The 12,537-nt window shown below is 40.7% G+C and overlaps 1 protein-coding gene across 5 annotated transcripts in view; it reads right to left on the minus strand.

The window, feature by feature from the left end:
- The window catches only part of LOC100524794 (ATP-binding cassette sub-family A member 3-like), a 226,959-nt gene extending 220,526 nt beyond the window's left edge, over nucleotides 1-6,433 (minus strand). For 3 of the 5 annotated variants that reach the window (XM_021086496.1, XM_021086497.1, XM_021086494.1), the window contains exons 1-2: nucleotides 6,290-6,409; nucleotides 4,077-4,115 (exon numbers count right to left, since the gene is read on the minus strand). The gene's annotated coding sequence lies outside the window, so the exon portion shown is untranslated. Of the gene's footprint in view, nucleotides 1-4,076; nucleotides 4,116-6,289 lie in introns of all 5 variants that reach the window. The other 2 variants (XM_021086498.1, XM_021086495.1) reach the window with 2 other exon arrangements.

Consider the following 12,537-nt stretch of genomic DNA (forward strand, 5'->3'; position numbering starts at 1 on the left):
AAGAAAAGGGAATTCTCCTACAAACTTTTGGTGGGAATGTAAATTGGTACAAACACTATGGAAAACAGTATGGAAGTTCCTCAGAAAACTAAATATAGAATTAGTATATGACCCAGCAACCCCACTCCTGGGCATATAACCCATCAAAAATTAAGGTAAAAAGATATATACATTGCAGCACTATTCACAATGGCCAAGACATGGAAACAACCTAAATGTCTATCGACAGATGAACGAAGAAGATGTGGTACATACACACAATGGAATACTAATCAGCCACAAAAAAGAACAAAATAATGCTGTTTGCAGCAACATGTATGCAACTGGAGATTTTCATAGTAAGTGAAGTCAGAAAGAGAAAGACAAATATCATATGATATCACTTAGATGTGGAATCTAAAATATGACACAAAAGAACCTATCTATAAAATAGGAAACGACTCAGAGACATGGAGTACAGACTTATGGTTGCCAAGGGGCAGGGGGGAAGGAATGGGATGGACTGGGAATTTGGGGTTAATAGATGTAAACTATTACATTTAGAATGGACAGTAAGATCCTGCTATATAGCACAGGGAGCTATATACAATCTCCTGGGATAGACAATGACGGAAAACAATATATTAAAAAAAGAATGTATTTGTGTGTATGACTGAGCCACTTTGCGATAGAGCAGAAATAGGCACATTGTAAATCAACTATACTTTAGTAAAAACAAAAAATAACCATAGACAGAGGAAGATAAGATTACATAAATCAGAAACTAAGAAACAGATAGAAATGCTGTAAAAGGTTCCATATATTAAAATTATCAGCCAAAAGACTCAAATAACTATAACTTTATGTTCAAAAGAAAAAATGATAGGATTGAGGGTTTGAAAAGAGAACTGGAACTATAACAGCATGACAAATTTGAAAAACAGCCAAATAACTCTAAAACAGAAAAATACAGCAACTGAGTTTAACCTCAATGGATGGTATAATTGCAGATTTGACACAGCTGAAGAGAAATTAGTCGTCTGGAAATGTTTTCAGAAGAAAGTACTAAAAATAAAGCATAGAGAGACAAAAAGAAAAATAATACAGTGACACCATAAAATTTAATAAACATATATTTGTAGTACCAATATGGGTAGAAATTGACAGAGGTAACAAATGAAAACAGGTAAAAATTTTCTGAAATTGATGAAAGACATAAAATCACAGACTCAAAATGAATACCAAACAAGACAAAAGAAAAGCTTTTCCCTCTTGAATTTTTATCTGGAAAAATCTGTGGTACTGGAATATGAATTTTAAATAAATTGAACAATTATTAAAATAAGCTACACATAACTCCCTGTGTGGAATAGATTAATAAAACTATAACTAAAAGTATGTATGTATAATTTATTTACTTCTATGAGCATGTATGTACACATAGAATTATGTATGTATCACTGCATTTCCTATATGGCAAAGATGTAACCTGTATCTTAAAAACAAGATTGTTCCCAGGCGGCTCTCAGGGCACCAGGCTCCTACAGGGCTCCCACAAACTGAGGCTCCCAGTCCAACTTGACACCAACCAGCTGCAGTGGCACCACGCTTCCAGCTCCCGTGAACTTAGGCTCCTCAGCTCTCCCAAGTGTTGGCTAGCTCCTATGACCCTGGGTGGCTCTTGTGACTCCAGGCTCCTAGCCCACTTTAGTCCCAGGTTAGCCCCCATGGACCTAGACTCTAGATTGGTTCCCACAAATCCAGTTTCCAGGCCCCTACCCCTCACATCAAACCAGACTCAGCATTGAGGCCAGGTCCCATGAACCCAGGCTCCTGGCTTCAGGGACAGAGTGGCCTCCAGGGACTCAACATCCAAATTGGATCCTGAGGTTAAAGACCAACTGCTGTGGCCCCAGGCTCACCTTAGAGTCAGGCTAGCACCCATGTCTCCAGTCTCCAGGCTGTCTCTTGTGAAACCAGGTTTCACGAACTGTCCTAGTACCAAAAGAGACTCCCTAGACCTGTTCCTGGTCCCAACTCAATGGTGCAGGGTGCTGGTTGGCCCCTGCAGACCCGGAACTTTGTATGCCCACACAGATCCATACTCCAGGCCACCCCAGTGAACCTAGGCTCCATGCCTTCTCCCACAGAACCAAGTGCAGGGTGGCCCCCATGCAACCAAGCACCAGGTCTGCCCACATCCTGACCTAGGGAGTAAACCAGCCTGCCCAAGGTTACCAGCAGCAAGCCCACCTGTGGACACCACCAGAGAGCCCATCTAAAATCTCTGGACTGGCTGACTTAAGGGGTGCCTGCCAAAGCTAGTTTGTAAACACTGGAAAAACTCCCTACCTCCTGAAGTGCAGACACAAATACATGGCCATAAGGATTATGAATAATCAAGGAAACAGTACACCTTCAAAGGAAACTAAGAAAATTCCAATGACTGACCCTAAAGAAGTGGACATCTATGAACTGACAAAGAATTCAAAATATCCTTTTTTTAAAAACATCAGTAAACTACAAGAAACACACACAGACAACTAAATAAAATTAGGAAAATCATTCATGAACAAAAAATGAGAAATTAAACAAAGACAGCCATTAAAGCCATTAGAAACCATTAAAACCCACCAAAGGAAAACAGAAATCCTAGAGCTGAAGAATACATCAACCAAACTGAAGAATTCAATACAAAGCTTCAACAGTAGACTTGAAGCAGAAAATAGTGAACATTAAGGGAGGTAATTTGAATGAGAATGTATGGAAATATAAAACATACCGGAAAATTAGAGAGACAAATTAAGAACACTCGGAAAATTAGAGAGACAAATTAAGAACACTCATACTATAATACGGTGGTCTATTAATCATTTAACTCTATTATAAAGGTTTATAGGTCAAAAGTATTGAAATAATTATAACAGTTTGTTAATAGATACACAATATAAAACAAGGTAAATTCTGACATACATCAAAAACAAAATATGGAGGGGGTAAAATTAAAAGAAGAGAGTTACGTATGTGATCAAAGTTATCAGCTTAAAATACACTGTCACACAGCATAATGGATGTTCCCAGAAATTGTCATACAAACTGAAGTCAGACAAACACAAACATCATATGATATCAACCTATAGGTGTACTTTTAAAAATTATACAAATTAACTTATTTGCAAAACAGAAAGACTCACAGGCAGAGAAAATAAACTTGTGGTTACAAAAGGGGAAAGGGAGGGATAAATTAGGAGTTTGGGATTAAGAGATACACACTATTACGCATAAAATAGATAAATAAGGACCCACCATATAGCCAGGGAACTATATCTAATATCTTATAATTATCTATAATGGAAAAGAATGTGAAAAAATATATATATATATACAGAAAATCATCAATACACATAAACCAAAAACAAAAAACAAAAAAAACCAAAAAAGGAATAAAGGAGCAGGGAACAAAAAATCAAAAACCAACTAGTAATATGGCCTTCATAAATCCTTACCTATCAATAATTACTTTCAATGTAAATGAATTAATTCCTCCCAATTAAAAGGCATGTGGTTACTTGATAAAAAAAAAGCATGACCCACGTAATATGGTGATGACAAGATTCACTTCTGGGGAGTTCCCACTGTGGCTTAGTGGGTGATGAATTTGACTAGAATCCATGAGGATGCAAGTTTGATCTCTGGTCTCACTCAGTGGGTTAAGGATCTGGAATTGCTGTAGGTCACAGACAGGGCTTGGATTCCACATTGCTGCAGCTGTGGTGTCAGCCAGCAGCTGCAGCTCCAATTCAGCCCCTAGCCCAGGAACTTCCATATGCTGCAGGTGTGGCCCCAAAAAGCATAAAGCAAAAACAAACAAACAAACAAAACAAATAAGCAAACAAAAAAAACCCTTCAGCTTTAAGGACATACATAGGCTCAAAGTGAAGGGATAGAAAGATATTCCATCCAAATAAAAACCAAAAGAAAGCAGGGATTGCTATACTTATACCAGACCAAAGAGACATTAAGTCAAAAACTATAATGAGACAAATAAAGTCACTATATAATACTTCATCAGAATATAACAATAAAAACATACGCACCTAATGTTGGAACACCTTATTAAGCAAATACCAACAGATCTGAAGGGAGAAATAAAAAACAATGTAGTAATAGTAGGAGACCTCAATACTCAACTTTCAAAAATGGATAGATCATCCAGACAGAAAAATAATACGGAAACATTAGAACTGAACCATACCTTTTACTAAACAGAACAGAAACATGAAGAACATTCCATCCAATGGCAGCATACTCTCAAGCACACATGGAACATTCTCCAGGACAGATCACACATTAGGTCACAAAACAAGACTTACAAAAATGTAAGAAGAGTGAAATCTCACTAAGTATCTTTTCTGACTACAATGGTAAGAAATAGAAATCAGTATTTAGAGGAAAGTGGAAAATGTCAAATGTGTGGAAATAAACATGCTCCTAAACACCCAATGAGTCAAAGAAGAAAGCAACAGGGAAATCAACATATATACTTATCCTGAAACAAAGGAAAAAGGAAACAACATACCAAAACTTAAGGGATACAGCATAAGCAGTTCTAAAAAGGAAGCTTATAATAGTAAATGTTTATAATAGTAAATTGTTGCTACTTTGAGAAAAAAGAAAGAACTCAAAACAACCTAACTTTGTATATTCCTGGAGGAATTGAGGGGGGGAGGAAACTAAGCCCAAAAATTAGCAGAAAGAAGGAAATAACAAAATCTAAAGCAGAAACAAATGAAATAGGGCCCACAAAAACAATAGCAAAAAATAAGAGCTGTTTTTTTTGAAAAGATAAAATTAACAAAGCTTTACCTAGACCAACAAAATGAAAGCAAAGACTCAAAACTAAAATTAGAAATGGACAAGGAGACAGGATAGTTGATACCACAGTAACACAAAGGATTATAGCGGACTACCATGAACCCGGAAGAAACTGAAAAAATTTATAGAGACATACAACCTACCAAGATGGAATTATGAAGAAATAGAAAATGTGTACAGATCAATAATGAATAAGGAGATTAGTAACCAAAAATCTCCCAAAGAAAAGTCCAGGATCAGGAGGTGTCACTGGTGAATTCTACCAAACTTTACTTTTCCCCTACCAAACACTCAAAGAATTTAACACCAGTCTTTCTCAAAGACTTCCAAAAACCTGAAGAGGAAGGAACACTCCCAAACTCCCATTTCACAAGGCCATGATTACCCTAACACCAAAGACTGGTAAATATACTATAAGCACTTCTGAAGATCTAAATGAATTTAATCTTGACCAAGAAGGACATGGCAGATGTTTTCTGCACACTGGGCAATGATAAAAATGAAACAAAACATACAAATCAAGCAAACTAACAAAAAACAGTTTAGGCTATTGCCAGAGACTTCTAAAATGAAGTGATTTTCCATGAATATTTAACCAGAGGGATGGTGAAGAGCTTACATGATTTCAAATTTTCTGCATACAGTGATACTAGTTACTATTTTAGCTGGTGTCCTTCAAATTAACAATACAGATTTTGTAGTACAAAATTTGACCTCGCTGTAACCGGTATTAAGCATTTAGTATATATCTGCAAAATAAATAACACAGAAGCGATTCTTCATCCAAAAGGCTCAAAGTTTAAAACAGCAAATACCACTGAAGCGAAGTTCCAGGATGCAAAAAAATCTAGCAAAAATACCTTAGGATGACTCTGGGGATTGGAAGAAAATAGTTTTAAATTTCACCTTACTTTCTTTCATCTCATGCCCTAATCCACTTCCAATCTTTACTTTCTTCAGAAAAGCGATAATAGCTAAAAGAGCAAGAAGACAGTGTGCCCCTTCTCAGTCAAAACAACAAATCTGGGATAATCCATAATGAGGAAAAGCAAACCTTATTTTGCTGTTGTCCCCCCCCCCCCCCCCGTTGTCTCCTGGAGAGTTCTGTGAGATCTTAGGGTAGAAGAGACACGACCCTTCCTTCCAGGGTAAACTCCTAAGCAACAGCAATACATCATGGTAGAAGGCACGACAGGACGCAAGGAGGTCATGTGACCTTACTGCGGTGTAAGTAAGATTACGATTCATATGAGGTTGGTGGGGGTCGTTTTTTGGTTTCGGTTTGTTTTGGAGGGGGGAGGAGGGAGGGTTGTGGACGGTTTGCGTGTTTGGTTTGGCTCCCAGAAAGTTAGCCTCTGTGGGGGCGCAGGGAGCATCCGCTTGGCCAGGGGAACTTGGGGAGAAGGACCAAGGGCTGGGAGGTTCTGACACTCACCGGCTCAAGCCTCTCAAACACCACCACCTTTCCCCTTGATTCTGAAGCTGAGAAACGCGCGCCGATTCTGCCCAGTGCCTCCTCCCAACGTCCTATTCTCAACCGGCCCCCTCCCACTGCCCCGGGAGGTGTGTGGCCTCCGCCACGCTCGCGCACATCCAGCAAAGATGCGCCTCCTCCGCCCCTTCCCCGCGCAAGCGCCCACGCACCCCGGTCCGCAGCACGATTCTATCCCGCAGGCGCAGAGCGTCCTCGTTATCAGCCTGTCTGCCCAGCACCCTCCCGCCCTCCCCTGCTTCCCTTCAGCACGACCGCCCCCCAGCTCGACTCTTTGGCGCGTGTCCCCCCCTCCTCTCGCCATCCCCCGCACCGCCCAGACCCCAAGGAACCTATCTAGCATCTTCACGCTCGGTCTCCAAGTTCTTCGCCTCTGGACCCTAAAGGACGACCCGCACAGTTCTCCACATCTCGTGGGTTCCCCTCTCCCTCCTGTGTCAAGGTCACCTTTAGCGGGGCCAGGTGGCAGGACGTTTAAGGGGAGCAAGTGGCTGTCCTGCCTCTAAAGCCTGTGGGAGTTAAACAGGGAACTTCGGGAGGCCGGGAGGCCGGGCGCAGGCGCAGAGTCTAGCAAATCCCACCTGCAGGCCACTTAAAAGCATCCGCCCCTGTCGTGGGGCGTAAGGCTCGTGGCCTAAGGCGCCCCTTCCTCGCGGCTCTTTCCCCCTTCTGCCCCGCCCTTCACTGATCCCGGCTTTCCATCTGTGGGTAGAGGCTACCTCTGGCCTTGACCACAGCAGCGCATAAAATCCCTAGCGCAGGTCTGCTCTGACCCGCCAGCCTTTCGGCTGAGCCCACTTCCAACCTTTCTCCTCTCGGCTGACCCCACCTGAAAACCCAGCTCTAGTGTAATTTAAGGAATCACAGAGGGAATCCTTTTCCCCTGCTGTGCCCGCTATCAATTTACTGTCTCTCAGCGCCAAATAGAACTAGGTTCTTGATCTGATAGCGTAACCCTTGTCAGGAGAGGGTGCTGGAGGAACACTGCAGGACAAGGGGCTTCTACTCTTGACTAAGGGTGTTTTAGATTCTTCCTGCTCTTACCTTACCAGCAGCAGTTGGGGAGGACAATTTGTGGCTCTCAGCCCCCGCCCCCCATTAAGTGCGGATTCCCAGTGACTGAAGGAGGTGACCCTTCTTAGCACCAGCCCCGCCAACAACCTCTGGGAAGGAACCTTGGTTCCTTGTTGGCCAGGATAAGGCAAGAGGTAATTCCTGCTTGCTCAGCAGGTGTGGAACAGTCCTGGGCCAGGAACTTCCCCACCATCAAGTGAGCCACAAGTAAACCTTCTCAAGAAGATCTGAATCCCACTCTTGGGGAGATGTCTTTCAAGTTTTTTTCCTTGGGTATTTTCTGGAGTTTACTTCCGTATGCATAATCCCCTGTTAAAGGTGAAAGAGCTTGCTGGAAGATGAAGAGATGGGTCGAGGGAAGGAAGGGCAGGGGAAGAGACTACAGAGTAAAGGGCTTTTTAAAAGGGTCATGAATGGAGACAATTGGGAGACCGGATGCAAGTTGAGAGCTTAATAAAATGAAATGTCTCCTTTTTCAAGATGGTCCACCTGGGAGACAGATTTTGCCATTACTAGAAAATATACCATTACAATATCTAATTGAGGACCTAAAAACCTAGAACAAACCACCCCGAAATAGTGCAGCTTCATGGATGCTTTACCTCTTGCAATTCGCCAGGGCTTAACTAATTTGCATGCGCATGAATCTGGAGGTGATTAGATTTCTCAGGCCGCTTCTGTTAGCACAAGTCTATGTGCCTGATGGACAAGGAGGCCAAACAAACAGAAACACTGCAGTTTGGACCAGAGACAGGTTTATTGCAGAGCCATGCAAGGAGATGGGTGGATCATGTGCCCCAAATATCCCAAACTCCCCGAACCAAAGTTGTAAAGCATTTTAAAGTTTGTTGATTGGTATAAACGTCTTGGTCCAGAAATCCTTTATTCTTGTAGCTGTCCACAGAAGTCAGTTTACCATGTTCCTTTAAAACTTCAAGACACATATTATACTTCAGAGAGGAGCTAAAGCAGAGGATATGCGGGCAGGGCCTCCATCTGCCCAAACAGGAATGAGAAGAAGACTTCTCTCGCTCCCTCTCCACTTCATTTCTCCTTCATTCCTTCTTAATGAGAGGTGGGGCAAGAATAGGAAGGCATATTTAAGGCCTTGTTTTTGCTTTCTTTCTTGGATTTTAAATGCTCCTGGGGTGAAGATTCTCTTACAAATATGGAATCTGAGTTTAAGCTTTGGAAATAATAACCCAATTTACCCCTTAAACGCTGATATTGACTTTAATTTCATTCTTTTTGTTAAAAATTCCCTATGTGTGTTTAGGTACGTGTGTATCTATGTCTCAGTGGTGTATTTATGGGAAAGATGATTTGCCCCAGGCTTTGCATTCCTCTTGATCTTGGAGAGACAGCACTGAGTGATGGTTTGCAGTGAGATCTTAATGGCTAGCTCAAGAATTGAACTTGGCCAGCCTGAATGACAACCATAAATCCTGGCCACTAGATCAGCTAGAAACTAGAAGCAGAATTGCACAATTCTTGCCCCTATTACAAAACAAGAATGTTTCAAGGAGGCAATGAGTGTAAAAATGGGTTCATGTTTGTTGTTATAAACCAAGTACAACATGTGGGCGAACACACAGAGAAGGAGTTTATTTAAGACAGCAGCAAGACAGGAATCCACACCCAAAAGAGGAGTTAGGGGTTCAGCCATCCTCATGAGTGAGAAACATACCAGAGAGGTGATTTAAACCACTTACGTAGGACAGCTCTTCCAGGTCTTTGTTTTCCTTTGGCCAATTATCTTGTTTCAGTTCTCACGCCGGACTGGACCCAAGATGGATTCCAGAGCAAAGTGTAATGGGATGGTTATAAGGACTCATTATGGCCTGGCGAACCCTCCCTTTTTGACCCCAAGGAGTCTTTCTGCGCATGTGTGTTTGGGGAGGTCTTCTTGACCCCAGGAATGATTGATGTGTGGTCCTCTTATCTTTTTTTTAACCCATCAGAGCTCAGCTCCTGCCGTTAACTTTCTCCTTGACATGTCAAAGAGAATCAAGCCCAATTTACTCAGCCTAAAAAGTCCCAGCTGTTCTCAGCCCAGGGGCCCATCTATCGCCTACCTCACTCTTATCCCTAACTCAGTATTGTTCTATGTGTTAGTAAAAACATAAACTCCCACTCTGCAAAATGTCCCATCTAACAGTGCCATCATTTCTGGATGTTTCTGCTCAAATATTCAGAATACTCAGGAATGGGTCCTTGTTCCCACACTGATAAATGCTGCTCTTTCACATTTCTAGGAGAGAAAACAGAAATTTCACCAAAATGTCTTTAGATTTGCACATGCTGGACACACAGGCTGCCCATTAAATCTACAAAGAAGAGATGTATGTACTCTTTGGGGTACTCTTTATTACATAAACATATTTACACTAAAATATACACAGACATGCCCCTCCATGTATCCAGGTGTAGCACAGAGTAGGCTAAGGAAGGGTCTCTGGTCGTTGGAAGTGAATCTCATGGCACCCTTTTTCTTGTTCTATAGGGTTAGCAAAGGTCAGGAAGACTTGTTCCAGTGTTATCTGACTGATGGAATAGTCTTCTAAATTGTATTGCTCTTTAGCTTCCTCCAAAATACCAAACACCTTCAACAACAACAAAAAAAGTGCAGTTACCATTGCGGTCCTCCCTTCCCGCCTCCAACCCAGATGAGTCTCTCCTCCACTTTCTACAACTGCTGCCAAGTTAATGGTGGAGGACAAAAAGCACAGAAGGGAGAGATGAGAAAATGGACAAATAGATCATTGAGAATTAAAACAAGGCAGTTTTCTGTCCTCATTTTCTTGATGGACATGGACTAACAATGGGATTTGGGGAGCAGAAATTAAGCCATGAAACACTGGGGTTGTTTGAAAAGTAACCCCTCTGCTCCTCCTACAGTGCCAGAATTCCATTTCACATGTCTGCATATCAAATACTGCTCCCATCATTAGTGGTTTCTTAACATGTAATATCAGAAGGACATGATTTCTACAATCACCTTTCCCCAGGTATTGTCCTTGCTCGGAATGTAGTAGTGAAGGATCCCCTGGTTCTCATGCTTTAATACACTGCCTAAGAAAGGAAAGATAGGATGGGTGAATAATCTTACAGGTTTCTTTTTAAATTTCCAAAATATTGTTATAGCTACTTAGTTATATATAACAGAAAAGTGAATAGGTAGGACTAATACAAAAGGGGGGAATGATTGAATATCCCATTCTCTTTAGTATGCATGAAATGGCTAATTCTTTTCAGCAGATTTGTTCCTGATGAAATTAGTCTTACTCTTACGGAGTTCATACTATTACTGAGGGCAGAATTTTGGGCACAGAATTATCAATTCATATGCGAAGCAGAACTACTCTTGAGAGAAATGTTTAGTGGTTCTTCTTTGCATTTAAATACTATATCATGGCTGAGACATCAACAGAACAGAGTAGGAAAAAAAATTCCTTAAAACTTACATGGTAATATGTGAAAATAATTGTAAATTGACCTAAATATATGACTTTAGAGATATAACTTGTATGCATGGCATAAATTCAAGACTCTCTTATCAAAATGATAGAAAGAGCTAAGTTAGAACCTTTTTTGATAAAAATTTCTTAGCATAATGAGCACTAGAAACTGTAGAAACAAGAATCCCCAAAGGAATTCAGTATGGAAAATCATTAAACATTAATAACCCACAGAAAAATGTTATCGACACCATAAAACATATGGATGGTGAGACAAAAATACATGATTTAATGCATCTCTAACAAAGTTAACCTAACCTAATTTACCTGGAAATGTCATTGTGATGAAAAATTTTAAATCATCTAATTTATCCTCATGTGTATAAATCTTGGCCTTGATGTTCAGGATGTAAATATTGCCAAACTTGCTCTTGAGGTGCTGAGGGTTACCCAAACACATGAACTTCCCCTGCACCATGATGGCCAGCCTGGTACAGAAGGCATCACATTCCTCCATTCTAGTAAAACAAAATACCAGAAAAATGTAAAGCTAAACATTTCTTTTGGAGGACATTCTATAGTTCAAACAGAACAAGGATTTTGTGACTCTGCTTTCAATGTGAAGTGGAATTTGCCAAAGGCTCATAATTGTGAAGTGGAAATTTTTCAAACGATGAAAAAGAGAGTAAAAAAAATCCTCAAAATGATAATCTCCTGAACTTCTTGTTCTCTCCCTACTTTTGATTATTTACTCAATGAGGATTCGTGACTGTTTCATTCAGTAAGGTTAATGAATATCTCACAGTACTCAAGCAAGTTCACAGTTCAATATACTTAGCCCCAAATAACTCTTACAGTCACTACAATGCTTGCCAACCCTCAACCCATGCTTCCAAATGAGCCACACCTGTGGGAGCTTATAACGATGGCTTTTCCACTTTCACGTGCCCATGTCACAGCATCCCAGAGCAGGCGTTGGGCTACTGGGTCCATGCCAGTTGTTGGTTCATCCAGCAAAATCACTGAGGGTTTTCCCATCAGAGCAATAGCAGTACTCAGCTGACGTTTGTTTCCTCCACTTCATGGTCATAGAAGAAGAGAGAATATGGGGAGGATATATGCATCAGTTATTTATAGGACACAGCATTAACATCTCAAATGCTGAGAATCTCAGCAAGCACTTAACGTGGACATCCACTATGCTGATTAGATGCATCTTAGATAAGGTAGTAGACCCAAGTACAGGATATATACAACAATTAAATTTCCTTTGAAATGTAGAGGATAGCCCTTTACATAACTGATTTTAGCCACATTATCAGTGGTATTTATTTACTTATTTTTAGGGTTTTGTGATTTTCCAGATATATAAGTCCCACCATAATTCAAAGGACCAACATTCCTCTTTTTTTGGGAGATAAAGACCCCATAGGAAAAATACGAAGATCCATTTTGAGATTTAGGGCTACAATTCAAGTACAGCTAGGATTTTGAGTTTCATCTCTGCAAAGGAAAGACAATGAACTACATTGATCTGTCTTATTACTGGTATCTGAAACCTACAAACTCATGAGCTAGTTCCACAATTGTCCACACAATTGTGTGACAGAAGGATTTAGGTGAAGCTGTGGACATGGACTTCAAACATCAAAAACATAG

This window comes from Sus scrofa, chromosome 3, assembly GCF_000003025.6.
Source record: "Sus scrofa isolate TJ Tabasco breed Duroc chromosome 3, Sscrofa11.1, whole genome shotgun sequence".
Classification (NCBI taxonomy): Eukaryota; Metazoa; Chordata; class Mammalia; order Artiodactyla; family Suidae; genus Sus; species Sus scrofa.